The sequence below is a fragment of the Cornus florida genome, unplaced genomic scaffold (assembly GCF_030987335.1).
Source record: "Cornus florida cultivar Cherokee Brave unplaced genomic scaffold, ASM3098733v1 CherokeeBrave_3.0.0_Hap2_Chr11, whole genome shotgun sequence".
NCBI classification, from domain to species: Eukaryota; Viridiplantae; Streptophyta; class Magnoliopsida; order Cornales; family Cornaceae; genus Cornus; species Cornus florida.
This window is the reverse complement of record NW_026775581.1, coordinates 92,214,414-92,236,874: the sequence shown is the minus strand read 5'-3', so window position 1 is coordinate 92,236,874 and position 22,461 is coordinate 92,214,414. Positions and strand designations below refer to the sequence as shown.

Below are 22,461 nucleotides of genomic sequence, written 5' to 3'. Positions count from 1 at the left end.
CTTGGGTGGTAGTTGGGAGGATCACCTTCCACTTATTGAATTTGCCTACAACAACAGTTATCAGGCGAGCATTCAGATGGCTCCATTTGAGGCGTTGTATGGTAGACCTTGTAGGTCTCCTGTTTGTTGGACTAAGGTAGGCGAGACAGCCGCCTTAGGACCTGACATTGTACTCGAGACTACTGAGAAGATTAAGTTGATAAGACAGAGGTTACTTACAGCTCAGAGCCGACAGAAGAGTTATGCGGATAAGCGGAGACGGTCGTTATCCTTTGAGGTGGGTGACTATGGTTTTTCTTCGGGTTTCTCCACAGAAGGGATTGATGAGATTCGGGAAAAGTGGCAAGTTGTCTCCACGATTCATTAGACCATTTGAGATTTTGGATCGTGTAGGAGAGGTTGCCTACAGATTTGCTTTGCCACCACAGTTGGATAGGGTCCACAATGTTTTCCATGTATCGATGTTACGGAAGTACGAGCCAGATCCATCTCACATTTTGAGTTGGGTTGATGTAGACATTGATGAGGATGTTTCCTACGAGGAAGGACCAGTTCAGATTCTTGACACACAACAAAAGGTGTTGAGGAACAAGATGATACCAATGGTGAAAGTCCTTTGGAGACACCACAGAGTCGAGGAGGCTACTTGGGAGCTCGAACAGGAGGTTCGCTCCAAGTATCCAGAGTTGTTTTCTTCTCCAGGTATGTTTTGATTTCTGGGACGAAATCTTTTAAAGTTGGGGAGAATGTAATGTCTGTGTGTGGTGCAATTTAAAAGTAAAAGAAAAAGATAAAAAAAAAAAAAAAAAATAGGTGGGACCCACTCCAATTTTAAGTCTATGGAATGGGTAATGGGTCATTACAGACCCACTGTTTTTTTTTTCTTCTTCTCTCTCGATTTACTCCCTCTCTGCCCGCTTGCTTTTCTTTTTTTCTTCTACACAATTAAGCTTGATTTCTCCCTCATTTCTTGGCGGATTTAGGTGCCGTTTGAGGCAAAACGAAGCCCACGACGAGCTCTACGCATCCATACGAACAATTCCAGATTTGGTGCCCTTCTTGGAGTTTGAATTTCAAGACCCATTTTAAGGGTTTTGTGCAATCTTGAGGTAGGGGCCCTTAACTCATGATGTTCTTGCTCTTTTGTGAATTATACCTCCTAAATTGTTGAAAAACATGCTTATTTTTGAATTAATTGTATTAAAGATGATGTAAGTGTTATATGTGAGGTTATGATTAAATGTGTTACTTGAGTTGTATGAGAACATGTTTATTTGACTAATTTCCTTGTCTGATAAATTGATTTACCATGATTATATTGTTATAAAACTTGCTAGAATGATATGGGATGGCATGTGTAATTTCCCTAGAGTACTTGTAATGTATGCACAATTGTATAATGTGAAAGCCTTCATTCCCATGGCATTAAGAACATGATGTACATGCATACCATGAGACATGATTGGGAAGATTGTTTTTGAAATGAAAATAGGGAGTTTTGGGGAAAAGTATTTTGATGAAAGTGTTTTTGGAAAACCCGGTCGCCGCGGGGGTACCAAAGGGCCGGAGTGTTAATATAGCCTAGAGGGGACTAGGGAGTCGCCCTAGCGTGGTTGAGCTAGCTGGGCCCCATAATGACGCCGCGGGGTTACCAAGGGTCAGGGACACTAGCCAATCCTCCTCTTGTGTCGCTGCGGGGTCAGCAAAGGGCGGGTTATATTAACAGTTTGAAAAAGATGGATTTTAAATGTGAAAACGGAGAGCGACATCGGCATGCATTCGCATTTCATGGCATTGCATTATTTGTACTTGAGTTTGATTGGAATGTTGTATTATCCCGATATTGTATGATCCCCATTCCCATTGACCTATTCTATGTTTGGATTCACGGGGACATAAGATGCGTGTCTTAAGTGTCACCTACTGAGCATATAGCTCACCCTGCATACTTATTATTTTTTTTCAGGTCATGGCAAAGAAACGGCGGATGACAATCCTCCGCAAACTTAAAAGTTGTTAGAAGGTTATTTGCTATTTTGTATTTTGACGGTTCGGTGTGGGACCCGCTACCGGGACTGTTGTGTATGAGTATTTTGATTGGGTTCATTTACATCATTTTTATTCTTATTTGTTGTGTTTTAAGTGTTAAAATTAAATATATCTTTATGTGTGCATGTGGTAGGAATTATAAAGAAAAGAAAAAGGAAAATAAAATTTGGTTGGTGGGACCCACCTTAGCTTTTTGGGAGACCATTTGGGTCTAATTTCCTCCTCATTCTTGTAACTCTCTCTCTCACTTCCTCTTCTTAAATTTTCTTTTTTCTTTTGGCCATAGATCTTAAGATCTTGATTCCTCCTTCAATCCTTGGTAATTTTGGAAGCCGTTTGTGGCTATTCGAAGCTTACGACGAGAACTGCGAGTTGATTGGAATCAATCTCAATTTGATCATCATTTGAGGGACTTCTAAATTCTAGGGTTGAGGAAGAAATTTGGGGCTTTTCATTGCTTTTGAGGTAGGGGTCCCTAATCTACACAATCTTGTACCTTAGTGAGTTGATTTTACTTGGTTTATGTCCTAACATGTTAATTTGTGTTGATTATCTTTTAAAGTAACTAGAATTGTGTGGATGAAACATATGATTATGTGAAATAATTAAATTGATATGAAAAGCATGATTTACTTTAATTGATTGCCTTGAAAATAACATGATTGTTGTGCTAGAAAATCTATGACTATATATGTTAATGAATTTAGGTGAAAAACATGCTTAGATGTTAATTTACATGCCTATGATGTCTACTAACCTTCTAGTTGTTGCTATGAAAGAGCATGTTAAATTGTGTAATGTGGATTTCTTTTATGCTCATATTATTGGAGAAAAATGTGACATGCATTCCATGGCATTGGGCATGAATAAAAAGGGTAAGTGTTTGAATGAAAATAAAAAAAGGGATTTTGGGAAGAAATTTTATGAAAATGGTTTTGAGAAACCCGGTCGCCACGGAGTCACCAAAGGGCCGGTGTGTTAATATAGCCTAGAGGGAACTAGGGAGATTGCCCTAGCATGGTTGAGCTATCTGGGCCCAAAATGACGCCGTGGGGGTACCAAAGGTCAGGGACAGTAGCCAATCCTTCTCTCGTATCGCTGCGGAGTCACTAAATGGTGGGTTATATTAATAGTTTGTGAAGTGACGGATGTTTTTCTGAAAATGGGGAGTGACATGCATGGCATTGCATTCATGGCATGACATTTAATTGTTTTGAACTTGAGATTGATATTGTATTTTTACTCGACTTTGCATGACCCTATTTCCCATTGTCCAATTCATTGTTTGGATTCACGGGGCTACAAGGGGTGTATCTTAGGCACTACCTACTGAGTAATTGTTCACCCCTTTTTATTTAACATTTTTCAGGACATGGAAAAGAAATAGCGGATGAGAATCCACCCTTGCCGTAGCTTGGAGTAGAAAAATGTTCTTTTTGCTATCTTTTCTAATTAGGCCTAATTTTGCAAAGTGTTGGCTTAAAATGCATTGTTTTGTAACATGTAATATATTTAGGTCCATTTTGTGTAATGTAATTAAATTTTGGTCACACTAAATCTTTTAGTGTAATTTCTGTAACGTGTTGTAAATTACGTTAATTATGTGGTTGTTGTTATAGTAATTAGATGTTAAAATGTATTTACGTATGTACGTGAGTGTAGTGGTGTGGGTGATTGGCTTCCAAAGTTGGTGTATCTCGGTTTCCTTCGGACAGTGAATGAGGATAACCCAACCAGTCGACGTAAAATCCCATACGTCGACCGAGTTGCATGAACCAGTCGACGTGTAGTTTCCCACACGTCGACCAGTATCCTGACAGTGAGCTTTTCATCCTGCACGTTACGTCGACCGGTGTCTCGGTAGTGGGTTTTCCACTGTTCATAACCAAAACCAGCTAACGTATAATGTATATACGTCGACCGGTTCCTGTCCCATATGTAATTCTATTTAGTTTCCCTAATTACACTTTGGCACCCAATTGATGTTGTGAGTATTTACATGATGACCCAATTAAAATACAATAATTATATTTTAACAAGGGAAAAAACTATATTGCCTTGGGTTATTTTATTTATTATGTGACACGAGCAACTGACTATTATACCCTTGGAGTCTCAAACCATTAGAATTGTGACAAATGACTATCTTGCCTTTGTTGAACTTTAAAATATAAATTTAAAGTGAAATGACCATATTACCCTTGGATGATCTAGGGTCAAGCAAGGACCCGTTTAATGATCCGGATCCAGTAGATTTGGGTCGTTACACTTATATTGTGATAATAGTGGGGCAATTGCTCAGTCCAAGGAACCGAGGAACCACAAGAAAGGAATGCACATTGAGCGCAAATAGCATCTCATTAGAGATATAGTTCAGCGTGGGGACATTATTGTCACTAAGATTGCATCTGCAAATAACCTTGCAGGTCCTTTCACTAAGACTTTACCTATTAGGGTTTTTGAGTCTCATGTTGAAGGGATGGGTGTTAGATGTAATGGTAATTGGTTTTGAGTGCAAGTGGGAGATTGTTAGGAAAATATGCCCTACAAGCCAATTATTTATTATTTATTTGATATTTTATTAATAAATATGATATTCATGTATTTGGTTTTACATATATTTGTATAAGATGCATTATAGTCCTCAAGTTGCATTATAGGTGACTTAAGTGTGTAAATGAGATTTACACGCAGGAGATTTGGGTTCACCGGTTTCTTGCACCTTAGCATTGTTCACAGTCAGTGATAAAAGTTGGGCACTTTTATCTGTAAGACTGTAACACACTTGACCTCTATAAGATATGATGGTTTGTCTCAACCATTGGGGTAGTTGACTCTAAGGTAGTGTGTGTTAGTGTGCTTGGAGTACATTGAACTAGATCACCATAAGATCACACCATACAATGTACTGTCATTATTTGGTGTGTTTCTTATCTACTAAATTCATATGTTCTAAATCCTGAGAGATTTAGTGAACTCAAGTTTCAGTACTAGTCACTTTGACTTACTAATGTGTGAGATCTTTTAAAGGTCAATACCACGGTATCTTGGGGGTTAATGTTGGAGCTCTGGGAACACAAATGCTCAACATGGATTCCACACTCTTTATTAAAGTTAGAATATCCCCTTGATGCAATTTAATAAGTTTGATCACCGGAACTTGGCCAAGGCATTTTAGTAAAATGTTTACTAAATTATTTTTCTATAAATTTATTTAGAAAAATATTTATTTTGAAAAATTCTTTTATAAAAGAAATTCAGTGATCATAAGGATTAAGTTGGTTACTCAAGGAATATAAAATATAAGTAAGCCTTAGAAGGGACAGTATGTATTTTTCTGGGGCTACTTATGGATATTCGGTAATAGATGAGCTTATATGTAATTATTTAGTAAATAAGGCCTTGTCGTAATTTCTAAATCCTAGAGTGCAATTACAATACTACTGTGGTGCTTATTGTAATTAATTGGATATGATAAAGTTATGAGATAACTCTATCTCTATCCAATTGAAGCTAGGATAAGGAAGCCCTCTTGGATCCTCATCTTTAGCCCTAGATATTATAACCGTCTCTCAGGTCATATATTCTGATATATATGGCTATACAAAATAATCTGATCATAATCTGTCTAAAGAATACAGAGAGTGAGAGAAAATGTTAGGGTTCTACAAACCTAGCATTGGGGTCATAGAGATGAAGACTCATTAGTTTTCAAGGCCAAAGAAGAAAGTGAATACTGTTTTCGAATATGACGATTATTTAATCGTCCAAAGGTATGAGATCCCTTTACAGTACTTCTTGATTTGATGAAAAATCACGTGGTCACGTTCCTGAAATAATTTAAATGCTTCAGTTGTGCCTTCAATTAAAATATAAGATAATTAACTATTTAAAAAGTTGTTGTCCCTTTTTTATGTTTCATCTTAATCTATCTTTATTGGCAATTAAAGTTTCAATCACCTTGTATATCAAATTGTGTATCTATTATATATACATATATATATACACACACACATTATATTGCATAATTAGATTGTGTATCCCTTGCTATATATAAAACATTTTGTCTTTGACCGTTAATATACATCAATTACTTTGATAGACATTTGTTAATTGTTATAATGATCAAATCTAATGATCTATCTTATTCTTAGAAACAAAAATAAGGAGAGGAATTTTAATAAAAAAAATTGCAAAGTATTGAAAAATTGTAAAAAAAAAAAAAAATTGTAATTTTTGTTATAGATTTTGTAGAAATCAAATTCTTATATTGAGTATCATGAAATTTGATGTGAAAAAAAAAAAAAAAAAAAAAGAAGAAGAAGAAGAAGAAGATGATACAACCATAAATAGAAAACTAAAAAGATAAGAAAAGGAGATATGAAAATACGGAAAGGAAAAGAGACCTATTTTATAGAAACAAACAAGAGCACAGTAATAATGCTTATTTAAGTTGAAATTTTAGAATAACCATATCATATTTTATTTCTATTGATTTTAAATCCAGTTATTAAAGTTGTGAGTAATATAATTTTTCATAATTTAACATAGGACCTAACTATTCAATTGATAATATCATCTAGAATCATTGACTTGGGTCAAAGAACTTATATATGATTCAAATAATTATATGGACAAAATAGTAATTCAACTTGTTGAAAGTGACTTTAACCTTTAAAGATTGCGTTTACAATCTACTTAAACGCCTATAAAATACTATATCATTTTCTATAAAGTCTAAAGTGGTGTTCGCCATTTTCCTTAATCCATGCCATCTTAGTCTTAGATACATCTTAGTCTATGTATCTAGATTCTTTTTGTAATTTGTTTGGAGTTTTTCAATATCAGTGACGTTTAGGACTCCAAATATTCCAGCAATAATGTTGTTGGAGAAATATGTCAAGCACACATGGTTTACTTACGACTAGAAATGTAGTGTAAATGTATACACCATGCACAGTCATGATAGTATTCGTATCCACCTGAATCGCTCGTCTTATTAATTTGTGAGTGTATTTTTCAAATTTTACAATTAAGTATGTCAATTCTTTATAAAGCACGCTAAGCGCATTAGGAGTGAGTTTGAAAAGTGAGTAAAAATCTTAACTCGTGTCGATTAGTTTTTTCAATTGTTTTTATGATAATTTAAAATAAAATTTGTTAAGTATTTGTTTATACTTAGATTTTGTTAAAAAATTAATCAAAATTAATTTTTTTTTCCTAAAAAGAGTATGCAAAGCCCCCAAATCCATCTGAAAAAGAAAAAAAAAAAAAAAAAAAAAAAAGGGGCTAAAGTTTCATATTTCCACAATGGCCACAAATCTCAATCAAAATCAGTGATTCAAAGGTGATGATTTGAAAGCTATTGTAAAACTGACGGGTTTGACCAATTTACTAGAAGTAAGCTAGTCGTTTGTATACTTAATGATGGTTTATTAACATCATTAGCAATGGAAACACCACAGCACAAGGAAATCATAAGATGTGGTTCAAAATTGAAGCTCGTAGATTTTTTCTCTCCATTTTAAAAGTAAAATATCATTAAATAATTAATAATATCGACTGCGGTGAGCCTATGAAATATTATTTGTCAAGCTCAAGCTTGATTTATTTGCTTATTTAAATAATTTCAGTGTTAATCTCAAACTCAAGCTAGAGATCTAGATTTTCAAGGAGAAAAATAGATATAAACTCAATCAATTCCTAATAAATTATAAAAGTAGCAAACCGAATCCTTGCTTATTATTTGAGGCAGCTAAGGCGGCTCTCGCTATCACACGAGCTTAGAAAACAAGTCTCAGCTCAATTCATTTGCTTAGATTTTTCACGCCAATGAAAGCAGAAACAACAGTATGTTTTAGGCTTATACAAATTATCCTAGGTCCTTAAAATCAAATTTTGTTTACAGTTATAGTGGTAAAAATAATGTTCTAAACTACAACAATCATCCTAGGTTGGAAATAGTGTAAATATGTAAATAACCAATGGATTGGTTTTCAGTTTGGTTGTCACTTTACATCATTTGAGGATTGAGGAGGGAAATAGAACTAAATGCACACTAATTGACCTTCTAAGAAATGAATTGAGTTTAGAAACTCACCACTTTAAATTTAATTTGAGGTAAAAATCCACTGCTCATGAGATTTCCTGATGATGAACACACAGAACAATGGATACAAGTAATCATAATGAGCCATCTTTTCTTGATACAAGAATGTACTGAAATTTAAAAGAAAAAGCTTTCATTGCTGACAACTGATATAATGAGCACTCTTTGAGATAAATATATGAAAGTGATTATAACAGTACACAAGTTAGAAAGATTGGCACAATCTGTTGGTCATTTCTTAAGTTTGGGAATGGGGACCAAGGGATGTTCCTTCTGCAATGTTAAAGCAACCTTCTCATTCATGTCTAGCTTAATGGGATCATTTCCATGTGGAAGTGACCAATCAAAATAATGAATCAATGAAGCAACTATCAAAGGAACAAGCTTTGCTGCCATGGGTAGGCCAGGGCAGATTCTTCTACCTGCACCAAACAGTAAGAACTCAAAATCAGTCCCTTTAAAATCTAGAGTCGAGTTGAGGAACCGTTCTGGCTTGAAGTTCAATGGATCTTCCCAAATCGTGGGGTCTCGCCCAATCGCCCAAACATTTACTAGTACTTGAGAATTCTTAGGAATGGTGTAATTCATCACTTTGCATGAGTCAGGTGCACGGTGAGGAAGCAGAAATGGTGCTGAAGGACGCAACCTCGTGAGTTTCTTTGAAAACAGGCTTGAAGGTAATGTGGGTGAGGTAGATGGGATTCTTTTAGCAAATCTTGTTTGATTTCTCTTGTCAATTCTTCGCGGACTTTCTTCATGGATTCTGGATTTTTTATCAATTCTGCCATCACCCATTCAATCGTTAAGGCACTAGTTTCTGTACCAGCAGCGAATAGCTCCTGAGAATGCATTGTGTGAATGAATGATTTTCATATTATATGACAAACAATTGCAATTGAAACCTTATTTGAAAACGGAACTATGCCATGTTAATTTTCTCCATATCATTTTAATTTCTGAAGTCACAGAGCATACCATAACTAACAGTTTCGGATAACTTGAGTCTGAATAAAGCCAAACTACTCCTGTTCAAGCTTAACAAGGCTAGTTATGCCTTGTTCTAATTAATCTGGCATTCAGTTGAAAGATGGTTTCGATATAATTTCAATTGAAAGAAAATTACTTCCAAAATGCAAAAACTAACCTCTAATTTTGATGGAATCCCTCATTAGAGTCGATAGCGTTATAGTACAGCCTGATTTTCCTTGAACATTTTCCTTATTGTAATTTTCTTAGAGGGTTATTTTATCTCAAGTGCATGCCATTTGCATCAGATGATCATAAGCTAATTCAATCCTTGCCCAGTATTTAACAAAACTGAAACTTGAATCTAGACTGGTGGACCACATCCAATTAATGAACAATTTAACAAAAATTGACCTCAAATTGCTCGCAGCATTCCTTACCACACTGGAGGATAATATTATCTCCCCCAAACCAGGAGCCTTCTGTGGCTGTTTGTAAGTGTAGGAAACTGAATTGCTAGTTTTGCCACTACTATATAGCCCTATATTAATTTGCGTGTATATGCAGAAGTGAGGAGACAAGAGGGCAAACCTGGAGCAGATAGTTGATTTGATCATTGGTACAAGAATATGAGGGCGTCCAAGAAGTCCTTTTGGCCTGAAGCATTGCCTTTTCTTCCTTATCTTCTGTCTTCGACAATGGGCTCCCACATAGCACACATCCTCATAAACGCTTCCTTTGCCTTCTTGTTTAAACCCTGAAGGTCTAATGCACCTAAAATTGGATAAAAATGTAACGACCCGAGCCCGTAAGTCCAAACCGTTAGCCGGGTCCTTAATCGAATCCGAGGTCAACTAGGGATAACACTATTCTTTCTTACATCAATACATATTATACGTGTCATTCCGGGTTTATAAAGAATAAGTAATAATAAATAAATAAATAATAATAATAATAATAAAAGATTATATCTACAACTTATGTCAAAATGGTCTACTAACCCATCGAACCTTGTGGAGGAGCGTCATCCGCCACCTGCCTCCCGTGTCCTGAAAAATGTTAATGTAATGGGGTGAGTAAATTGCTCTGTAAGTAGCGCCTAAGACCTACCTCTTGTAGCCCCGTGAATCCAAACAATGAATAAAAATAGAGAATAGGGATCATACTAGGCCGGGAAAGAATACAACATCAAATCCAATTTCAAAATAACAATGCTGTGCTATGATATGTGATGCCATGAATGTCGCTCCCCATACTTAAAATCACTTCCATTCTTCACCTTTCAAACTGTTAATGTAACCCCCTTTGGTAACCCCTCAGCGCTGAGAGAAGGATTGGCTACTGTCCTTGACCCTTGGTACCCCCGCGGCGTCATTTGGGGCCCAGATAGCTCAACCACGCTAGGGCGATCTCCCTAGTTCCCTCTAGGTTACATTAACTCCACGGACCGTTGGTACCCCCGCGACGTCCGGGTTTTCATAAAATTCTTTTCTCAAATCTTTTTTCCAACACCTCTTTTTCATTTCAAAACATTTCTTTGTACCCTTTTTCATGCCCATGCTATGAATGCATATCACATGTCTCTTTAATACTATGGAAATGGAGAGAATTATTATCACACAATTAACATACTTCCACATAAAATTTCCAACAAATTATTAAACATCATAGGCATAGAAAAATTAACATATTAAGCATACTTTACAATAATTCTTAGAAAATTTCCATAAGCTTCCATGTATCATTTTTAGCAATTTTGACAACACAATAACATAAAGAAATTACAATAATTCTAAGGAAATTTCCCTAAGCTTCCATATATCATTTCTAACCAATTCTACAACATAATAAGCATAGAAAATTAACATTTAAACATGCTTTCTATACAAATCCAACAATACACCCAATAACATGCTTCACATACCCAATTAAATCAATTTAAAAAAACAATCAACTCAAATTAAACATACTTAATATGGATTATAGTAGAAAATTCACAAAGGTGCAAGAAAAATGGGAATTAGAGACCCTTATCTCAAATTAAGCCAAAAACCCCCAAATGGGTCTCAAAACCGGAATCCCTAGAGTGCACTAAAACTGAAATTGCTCCTATCAATTCCTAAATCTTGCCGTGATCTTCAATTTGCTGCAAACGACACTTAAAAATTCCAAATATTGAAAGAGAAATCTAAGATCAAAGTTTTGATTGCAAAAGAAAAAGAAAAAGCAAGTTTGAGAGGAAATGAGAGAGAGTAGAGGGACTAAAGAGAGATTAGAGACTAGAGATAGTCTCTTGACCATTAAAATTAAAAGAAGAGTGGGCCCCACTATTTTCTTTTTATTTTCCCTTTTTATTTTACTTTAATTTGCACCACACAAACATATATACACATACACACATAATAATTTACAACCACATAAAATATATTAAATAAAATGCCTGAAATGCTAATGGACCCGATAAAAATCCCCGTATGCAAAAATTTCAGTAGCGGGTCCCACTCGGGACCGTCCGGCCGGAAAAACGAAAAAATGCAAAAATGACGAATCTTGAATTTCAAAGAGTCTTAAACTCAATGCAATGTCTTAAACAGGTCACGGACACAACCGGCATACTCTACAATGTCCGGCACGCAAAACGGTAAAAGACGAAAATGCCCTTGCAACAACAAAAATTCTGGAAAAATGAAATTCAAGAGATTTCGTCCTCGAAATCTACCCTCCTTAAAGAGATTTCATCCTCAAAATCTACCCTCCTTAAAGAAGGAGGCTCACATCCACACACCTCGCTGAGGAACCTCACATAACCCCGAGACAAGAACTCAATAACCATATTGCCTTTGACACCGGCGCCAATAGGCAATCACACTCTTCCGCCAAAAAACCCAATGATCACTACCCTATGAGGGTACTCATTACTCACAACATCATACACAAACCCGCTGAATTCTACACTCGACTTAAAACCAACATTGATCCCCTCTACACCGCTACATAAGGCTCGAAAAAAGAATGGTCACATGTGATACCCCCGAATTTTCGGATGCGGGTTGGCCAGGCCCACACCCGATAACCCGAGGATATCAAATCAATTAGCAATAATCGAACACAGAATACAAATAAGAAAACAAGAATACATAAATTGCTGAAAAGAAACTAGAATAATAATCCAAAAACCTCAGAATAAATTTTAATTAACAAAGAATGATTCTGATACATCCTACTTCTCCATTTCTATTACAACTCGGGAATCCATCTAATGGACCCCTAATATATCTCACTGAACTCAAAAGATTGGAAACGAAACCCAAGTCTAAAATATGAAATAAAACCCTGGTCATCGGTGGAGTGAATAACTGTATCTGCTCAGCACGATCCAGCTCCAAGTCTGGAACTAACAAACACCTGTAAAAATAAAAGTGGGTCAGGCCCACATGCAAATTCTTCTCTAACTACAATCCAAACAGTGACTCAATACGCAGATACACCCTAGATATCTCAACAATAGCTATCTAGTCCATACATATATATATATCCACACTAAGGGACATTCACTGGACTACAGTAGGGGTCTAAACCTGAATAGAAGGCAACATGCGAAAACGCACCCAAAGGTAGGCATGAGTACCTAGACCTAACAGGGTACACCTCAACCTACTATAGCCAACTACGCATCCACTGCATATACGCACCATAACCAACGAGTCTGAGACTCAAGCTCAACTCGTGGTACCATAAACATATATATAAAGTCCATCCAAATCCAGGGTATGCAGTTCAACTATTTATTAAACTGACATACAATAAACCAACTAGTTAGTCACTCAACTTATTCAGTTGATATGACTTAACTACCATCCGTTAATCCAGGAAGTCATCCAACTTGGTTACAGATGATCTGACTTAGTCACAATTAGGATTCGATATCTTTCAATCCATTCCATTAATCTATTAGGTTAGGTTTATGCGTTTTGAGCTAAACCGTCCCTAGTATGTCACCGTCCCATACCGGTACATACAATCTTCCATATCCATGTAAATTACAACATATATAACAGTTCAATAATTTACAGACCCAAAAACCACCATCCAAATAATTCTAGAAAAATATTTAAAGCTTCAGCAATTTAAATCCAACCATTTAACCATATAGTTGCAGGAGATGATTTAATAAATCAACAACTAACATCCAGAGCATGCATAGACCAAATTTAATATGTCAGGGACTCCATCATGCATGTGAATAGGTTAAATAACCCTATTATTATCCAACAAATGGCTAAAACAATTTCAGAAGATTGTTTAATATTTCAGTAATTTAAATCCAAGCATTAACCATATAGTTGCAGGAAACGATTTAATAATTCAGCAATTAGCCTCCTAAGCATGCATAGATCAAAATTAATAATTAAATAACCTTATCATGCACTTGAATGCATTCTAAAACAAGTTTTATAAACACATTATATTCCATCAAATTGCTGAAATTTAATTCAACAATTAATTTATCTTCCATTTGTTAACAACATAGGGAGTGTCTTAATTTTTACACTGTTTGTCCCGACAATTTAGAATTAAACCCTAATCAATTTAAGGTCCTAATAACACCCAAATTCAGCCTTCTAAACTCTCTGTGGAACCCCAGACCCAACAGATTTAAAACCCATGCTCCAATAGTAAGCACAGTACGTAGAAAATTTTTAAAAAAATTAAAACAAATCATAAAATAAAAAGGGAGCCTGCTCCAAATTTTGGAGCAGGCTCTTTTTCAGCCTAGAGCCGGCTCTAGGACTCCTTAGAGCCGGCTCTACTTGTTGTGGGAGCCGGCTCCCACTTCTATGGAGCCGGCTCTCACCTCCTTTGAGAGCCTTCGTCCCCGTTCTGCTCCGTTTCAGTCCGTCTGCTCCCTCTCTGATCAATTCCTACCACTCTGCTGGGTTCTAAAACTAATCGTAGGAGTCTTAATTGAGTCTAGAAGCATCCCCAAGGTTGTTTACAATAACTGGGACCAATTACAGAGGTTAGATTTAGCCATTAAACTAGCATGTTTACAGTACGAAACTTAAGCTAACTTGCAACGTCCATTCCATTCTAACTCCTCTGTTCCTCTTTACCCCTGAACCTAAAGATCTTATATCATCATAGTAATATCCCCATGATTTATTTACAGAGGTTAAAGGCAATTATAGAGACTAAAATTGCTTAACAACATAACATGCTTAAAACAGAAAACTGATCAAGGCTTGAAACAAGCTTGTACGCATTATACCATAATCAAATTTAACACGTAAAGATCATCAATATATTATATAGCAAGCATGTAAGTTCCGATTTAAAAAATTAATTAAACCCTAGAGATTATCTAGGTGCACAGAACACAAGCCAGAGGGAAGGAGGAAGAGAAGAACTTGCCTGTGATTTCAGTAATGAAATCTCGGCGTCGTCTCTAAGTTTCCGGCAACTGCTAACTTCCTTCAAGCCTCCTATGGGTTTGACTTAATCCATCACAACCCTCCCTTGATCCCCTCTATTCTTCTCTTTGGTAGCTCTTATGATTTCCTATGTTCTCTCAACTCTCTCTTTGTTCTGTTTTATTTCCACTGTGCCGTGAATAAGGTTCTCCCAACCCTCAGTAAAAACTCATACACGTATATATATAGGCACTTAGAAAACCCTAATTAAACTAGAGCTAAGACAAAAACCCTAATCAAACTAGAGTCAGCCGATAAAATCCTAATCATATACATATATAACAGATACCTATATGACATCCCAATAAAACCCTAATCTTAAATAAAGAAATGAAAACAAATAATTAAATTAAAATAGTAAATCAAAGAATTAAAACTACATCATTTAAATCAACTTACCAAATAAACTAATTCAATTAAATCAAATAACTAATTAAATTACACAATTAAATCAAATAATGAAAGAAAACAATTAAACACCCAAGCAACTAGTCACATAAAAATGAAATAAAAATAATTAAATTCCAATTTTATCCTTTTTAAAACTAAGGGTATTACATCACAAGACCCTTGAACATGACAACATGCTATCACAACTCATCCTTCAAAAGACACACTGGACCCCAAACAAAGAACCCCGTCCATTACACAATCAAGCCCAAGCTCAGATCTTCACATCTCTGTATAACCAATACTCGTCATCCAACTCACAGCTACCATCACACAATCATACAATGACCACCGATTGCACCAACAAGCAATTATTACACTGATCAACCTCAAGATAACTAAATAATGAATCCCTCAGCAACTATACAATCAAGAGTCACCAAACCACTAAAGCGTACCATCCTGTGCCCAGGGCCCAAATTCTCAAAATAAGATTTTTAAAAATCAAGCGGATTGGACACTTGGTCCCACCAAATGCACCTCATTACCCGAGACAACTTCCTGAATCCACACCATCACACTGACACGACACCCAATACCATACTCTCACTATTTATGATAACTCAAAACAATTATTGACCTTTGACCTGACATCATGCTAAAGAGGGATTGATTCAGGAGAAATGGTTAGCCAGGCCATTCTCATCCTCAATCCGACCTCGACACAGACATCATTCCTGTTCTTAGGTCCAAACCTCAAATACAGTCTCATACAGTCCACAAAACAACCATGAGATCCACTCTCTATCCACCTATCGCTATATGTAACCTTAGCAACTATACAATCACATACCAGTACTAAGAATCTCAATCATTCCTCAATTATACAACTCATAACAAGCTAAGAGCAATACGATACCAAATGTCACAATCCTCAACCAGCACGAGAGATCTCTAATTTCCTCATAACACCCATATCAGGTAAACGACTTATCATTACTTGATTCAAATCTTACCTCGTCAAAACACACATTATGACCATCTCATGCCCAAAACCTCAAAACCAAAGTCAATCATCCTATTATTCTTCAATGGAGTCCCACGTTCACTTCCTCCAATCACGAAATTCTAAGGCAACATCGATACTTGTCCTCAAGGAGCTGCTCAAATCAGATATCTATAAAAACACCCGAATACATAACTCACATTAAATCACTTAGTCATCCTCAATTTGTCATTCACGACACATTCCCTAGCCATCACCACTAGAACCAGACACCGGAAACATACAATCCCTATTTGGAAACCCGCGTCTCACGCACCACCTGTCAAGAACACTCTCAAAACAAGCACCACCAAAACCAAAGACTCCACCTCCCTCCGTGGAAGTGAGTCGACCTATTCAACCAAACTTTACTGGTGAACTTTAACAGCGCAACAAACCATACCCAGGTCTGTTCATCTGCGGATGCACCCAACACCTAGATGGAGGACAAGACATATGACAAACGACGTCCTTGTTAGGACTAGAACAAACAAAAAGGGTAACAAACCCCACACTCACAAGAGACTAATGACTCGCACTTGAGTGCACCGACACCCTGTCACACACTACTCACCAATTGTCCAACCATAAACACTCGATTTCACTTAAGACAAAATGAACTCCTTACACACAAGAAGGAGAACCAACTGGAAACACATACGGGACTACGACCTCAATTTTAGGAGACCTCGCCACTAACGGATCGTCACACACTATCAACACAAAACCTCACATATGGCACTCTGCAACACCCATACTAACCGAAACCAATCAGGTCCACACCACCTCTTCGTCGAGTACAAAGATACAACACTAGAAATAATCAAAGCCCTTCGGACACTGCGTCCCATCCTACCTAGAATCAGTCACTCCCAACCAACCACCTTTACGTCACAAAACAACACTTTACCATCCACTTCATATTTACCTACCCAAGTGACACTGCCTCGATCCCCGTGCGCACAAGACCCGTGACCTCAGTCACAATAACCCACTGACTCATTTTAAAAAAAAAAGATGCATACATGGCAACACCGCTCTCACTAGCTCTAAAGACTAAGCTGCCCACCATTACCTCGTTTGATGCACAACCCTATCACCTACTTGATAACACGCAACAAACAACTCACAATCTTTAAACCACATTCGGATCATACCTCAAACCATTATGCTCATCAGCACTAAGCATCACACTACAACACCATAACACCTCCACTGTCACTCATTCCAATAACCGTTCAAACCTATTATCCCATCAGACCATTAAGTCACTACTAAAGGATTTTTCCTTGAATATCATTGAGATAATATCATCGTAACAAAAGAACAAGCATAACTCTCGCTACTCCCCATAATAACCACTATTTACCACTAGAAAAGAACATTCGTATGACAATGCCATGCCGACAAATTCTCAAACGAAAATGAGCACAAAAATCTAGAATGCTCAATACCCAACTATTCCCTTAAAACCGCCGACGATGAAGTCAATCACTACTTCTTTCCCGAATATTGGGGTCACCCCTAAACTGATTTATTCTCCAATACGGGAACCTTAAGTACTAATACCCCCCATGATCATCCTTCCTAAAATAACTACATAAACTACATTCCCTTGGAAACAACAAGCCTCTACTACCAACCGCTTATTCAAAACTGATGCTAACTCGACATGAAAACACACATCACTAATGATACCCGACACCATAGTCAACAACCCGCTACAAGAAATAAAAATTCTACGCGGCAACACTATAGGAACAATCCCTAAGAGGGACAACAGACACTACGCCAAACAGTCAACCACACAAACTGCACTCTACGACAACTACAAAACAATAGTCTCTCATTGGTATCTAACTGAACACTCAAGTCATACCTACAACCATGACTACCATGCAACAAATTGGAATGTCCACATCGATTTTATCTGAGTTGTGTGCCCGCAGCTCGCCCAGTGTGGTAGCCTTCTGGTGCCACCTGCACACGCTCACGCACACCCGCCCACAGGGCCACAAAACAAAGAAATCAAATAGAACAAGCCACTAAACCCAAGTGGTCATTCCTCATCCTAGCTCAACACAATCTGTGACCAACACTCTATGGTCACCAAACAACATCACATTAAGCTTCTGCCTCCTTAACTGGAAATCAAAACAAAATGTGCAACCTACTTATCTCGTTACCAACTCAAAGTCAACCTCAACTCTTACTCTCAAAACGACAATCTAAGAGACAAACTCTCAACCTTAAACATCAGTGAACTTCAAAATAAAGTTCAAATACAAACCTTGCTTAACCCGAACAATGCCTGAATCTCACAAGTCATACACCGCATACCACCTCATGTCCTGTGACATCTAATCAACTTTACTTACATGAAAAGATCCCATGACTCATAAGAGTCCACTCACTACAGTGAGAAAACACAACACAAACTCTCGCCCGTGCAAGAAAATGAGAACTTCTATCCCGAAAGACACCTAAGATCAAACCCTATCACCGTTACCAGTCTCTAGGGAAAGGACTTCTAATGGAACCTTGCCATTTTAGTATGCTTTAAAAATTTAACCATAGAATTAATCTCATAAATATTGTCACTTATCATCAAATACTTAAGTATGCTTTAATTCAACAAGTAATTAACACCTAAGCAGGTAAGCAAGTAAGCAATTAGGTATGTTTTTCAAAAAAATAAAACACTTGGTACATAAGCATATAAACATGCAATTCAACTTCCCGTGCAATCCTAGGTAGGCCTCTACCCGTCGTCCTAATGGTAATCGAACCATTGCTCTGATACCAAATTTTGTAACGACCCGAACCCGTAGGTCCAAACCGTTAGCTAGGTCCTTAACTAAACCCGAGGTCAACTAAGGATAACACTATTCTTTCTTATGTCAATACATATTATCGTGTTATTCCGGGTTTATAAAGAATAAGTAATAATAAATAAATAAATAATAATAATAAAATAAGATTATATCTACAATTTATGCCAAAACGGTTTACTAACCCATCGAACCCTGTGGAGGAGCGTCATCCGCCACCTACCTCCCGTGTCCTGAAAAATGTTAATGTAATGGGGTGAGCAAATTGCTCAGTAGGTAGCGCCTAAGACCCACCTCTTGTAACCCCGTGAATCCAAACAATGAATAGAAATAGAGAATATGGATCATACTAGGCCGGGAAAGAATACAACATCAAATCCAATTTCAAAATAACAATGCCGTGCCATGATATGTGATGCCATGAATGTCGCTCCCCATACTTAAAATCACTTCCATTCTTCACCTTTCAAACTGTTAATGTAACCACCTTCGGTAGCCCCTCAGCACCGAGAGAAGGATTGGCTACTGTCCTTGACCCTTGGTACCCCCGCGGCGTCATTTGGGGCCCAGATAGCTTAACCATGCTAGGGCGATCTCCCGAGTTCCCTCTAGGTTACATTAACTCCACGGACTGTTGGTACCCCCGCCGCGTCCGGGTTTTCATAAAATTCTTTTCTCAAATCTTTTTCCCAACACCTCTTTTTCATTTCAAAACATTTCTTTGTACCCTTTTCATGCCCATGCTATGAATGCATATCACATGTCTCTTTAATACTATGGAAATGGAGAGAATTATTATCACACAATTAACATACTTCCACATAAAATTTCCAACAAATTATTAAACATCATAGGCATAGAAAAATTAACATATTAAACATACTTTACAATAATTCTTAGAAAATTTCCATAAGTTTCCATGTATCATTTTTAGCAATTTTTTCAACACAATAACATAAAGAAATTGCAATAATTCTAAGGAAATTTCCCTAAGCTTCCATATATCATTTCTAACCAATTCTACAACATAATAAGCATGGAAAATCAACATTTAAACATGCTTTCTATACAAATCTAACAATACACCCAATAACATGCTTCACATACCCAATTAAATTAATTTAAAAAAATAATCAACTCAAATTAAACATACTTAATATGGATTATAGTAGAAAATTCACAAAGGTGCAAGAAAAATGGGAATTAGAGACCCCTACCTCAAATTAAGCCAAAAACCTCCAAATGGGTCTCAAAACCGGAATCCCTAGAGTGCACTAAAACTGAAATTGCTTCGATCAATTCCTAGATCTTGCCGTGATCTTCAATTTGCCGCAAACGGCACTTAAAAATTCCAAATATTGAAAGAGAAATCTAATATCAAAGTTTTATTGCAAAAGAAAAAGAAAAAGCAAGTTTGAGAGGAAATGAGAGAGAGCAGCTGGACTAAAGAGAGATTAGAGACTAGAGATAGTCTCTTGACCATTAAAATTAAAAGAAGAGTGGGCCCCATTATTTTCTTTTTATTTTCCCTTTTTATTTTACTTTAATTTGCACCACACATAAACATATATACACATACACGCATAATAATTTACAACTACATAAAATACATTAAATAAAATGCCTAAAATGTAAATGGACCCGATAAAAATCCCCGTATGCAAAAATTCCGGTAGCGGGTCCCACACGGGACCGTCTGGCCCGAAAAATGAAAAAAATGCAAAAATGAAAAATCTTGAATTTCAAAGTCTTGAACTCAATGAAATGTCCTAAACAGCTCACGGACACAACCGACACACTTTACAGTGTCCGGCACGTAAAACGGTAAAAGACGAAAATGCCTTTGCAACAACAAAAATTCTGAAAAATTAAAAAATAGCGAAAATTGAAAACATCACAAAAAATCAGGCAGATTTGGGGCCGAAATAAAATCAATATATTTTCCTAGAAGACCTTTCATCCTTTCATCCAGACTCTGCTTCTCCAATATTATAAAATCTCTTGATATAAGAACATTACTCAACATATTAAAAACAGTGGCAAAAACCAGTTCTCCAACTTTCACTTCCTTTCCCTCCTTTGCACCCAAAAAATTCACCATATCCATTGCCTTTCTCTCTCTCAAACAAGCTTGAGACTCCATTGCCTTGCCCGAGAAGAGCTTACTTCTGCATGTTGTTCTTAAATTCTTCCATCTATTATACCACTCCAGTGCCCACTTAAGTGATAAATGATTGAATTTTGGGCTCTTAGCTGGTTCTGCATGAGGAACATATCATGCAGATAGAATTAGATCATGGGTCTTGAGAATTTCCTCTGCAGCAATTGCCGTTGATCCGATGATCATAATTTGAGTTCCTAGTCTCAGTTACATGAGTGAACCATAAGTCTGAACAAAGTTTGCTAGAGTGATGTGAAGCTTTTTTCCCGTATGAGGAATATTGCCCAAGATTGGCCATGGACTTGGTCCTGTGGAAGTGGTAGAGTATTTTTTGATAGGAAATATGATTTGAAATGCTTTAGGATGAGAAAGATGATGGGTAAGATGAGTATAGGAAAGAAGAAAGAACTTCCTTCACTTGCAATAGCATCAGCCATGACTTGCAGTATCAAGATCTGGCTTTTTGCAGTGTAATGGTACTGTTGTCTTCCATGCCAATATGAAATCATAAGATGTGGTTCAAATTTTTTTTTTTTTTTTTTTTTTTTTTTTTTTTTTTGTATAAGTAAAATATATTAGAAAGCGTTCAAAAGGGGAACGCATCCCAGGAGCTGTATAAGAACCAAGAACAAAAAAAAAAGAGCCTAAGGATCCAAAGATCCCAAAAAGTCTAAAAATTCCTCAACAGAGGAACAATCTCTCCCCATACCCCAACGAAAAAGAGAACAAATAATAGAATACTTAAGAGCCCCAATGAATAACTCCTCCCCAACAAAGGATCTTCTATTGCATTCTTTCCAGAGACACCACCAAATGCAAAGGGGAGCCACCCTCCAGAAAACGTGAACTCGAGCCCCCAACCTTTGTCCCCTCTAGATATCAATAAGGCCCCGTGAAGTCCGAGGCATAACCCATTGAATGCCAAAAAGACCCAACATAAGACTCCAATAGTCATGGGCCACTGGGCAGTGCAAGAGAATGTGATCCACAGACTCTTCATCGGTCATACACAGACAGCACCGATTAACGATGACATGTCGCTTCTTCCTCAAATTGTCCAGAGTAAGGATCTTGCCCCAAGCAGCAGTCCAAACATAGAAAGCCACCCTAAGAGGAACCTTCAAATGCCAAATCGTTTTCCATGGATAAGAGGGGGTCTGAAAAGCAGAAACACAAAAGAAGAAAGATCGGACCTAAAAGGTCCCCTGCGAAGAAGACCCAAGTTAAAAGGTCCGTGTGATACCCCCGGATTTCCAGATGCGGGTTGGCCAAGCCCACGACCAATTACCCGAGGATATCAAACCAATTAGCAATAAACGAACACAAAATACAATTAAGGAAATAGGAATAAATAAAAATTTGCTGAAAAGAAACTAGAATGCGAAACCAAATACTGAAACCTCAGAATAAAATTAAATTAATAAAGAATTATTCTGATA

The 22,461-nt window shown here is 36.9% G+C and overlaps 2 pseudogenes; one reads left to right on the top strand and one right to left on the bottom strand.

The window, feature by feature from the left end:
• On the top strand, window positions 1-4,829 carry LOC132281543 (uncharacterized; annotated as a pseudogene).
• A 3,460-nt stretch (window positions 4,830-8,289) lies between these two features.
• Window positions 8,290-21,691, bottom strand: LOC132283993 ((S)-N-methylcoclaurine 3'-hydroxylase isozyme 1-like; annotated as a pseudogene).
• Window positions 21,692-22,461: the final 770 nt, after the last annotated feature.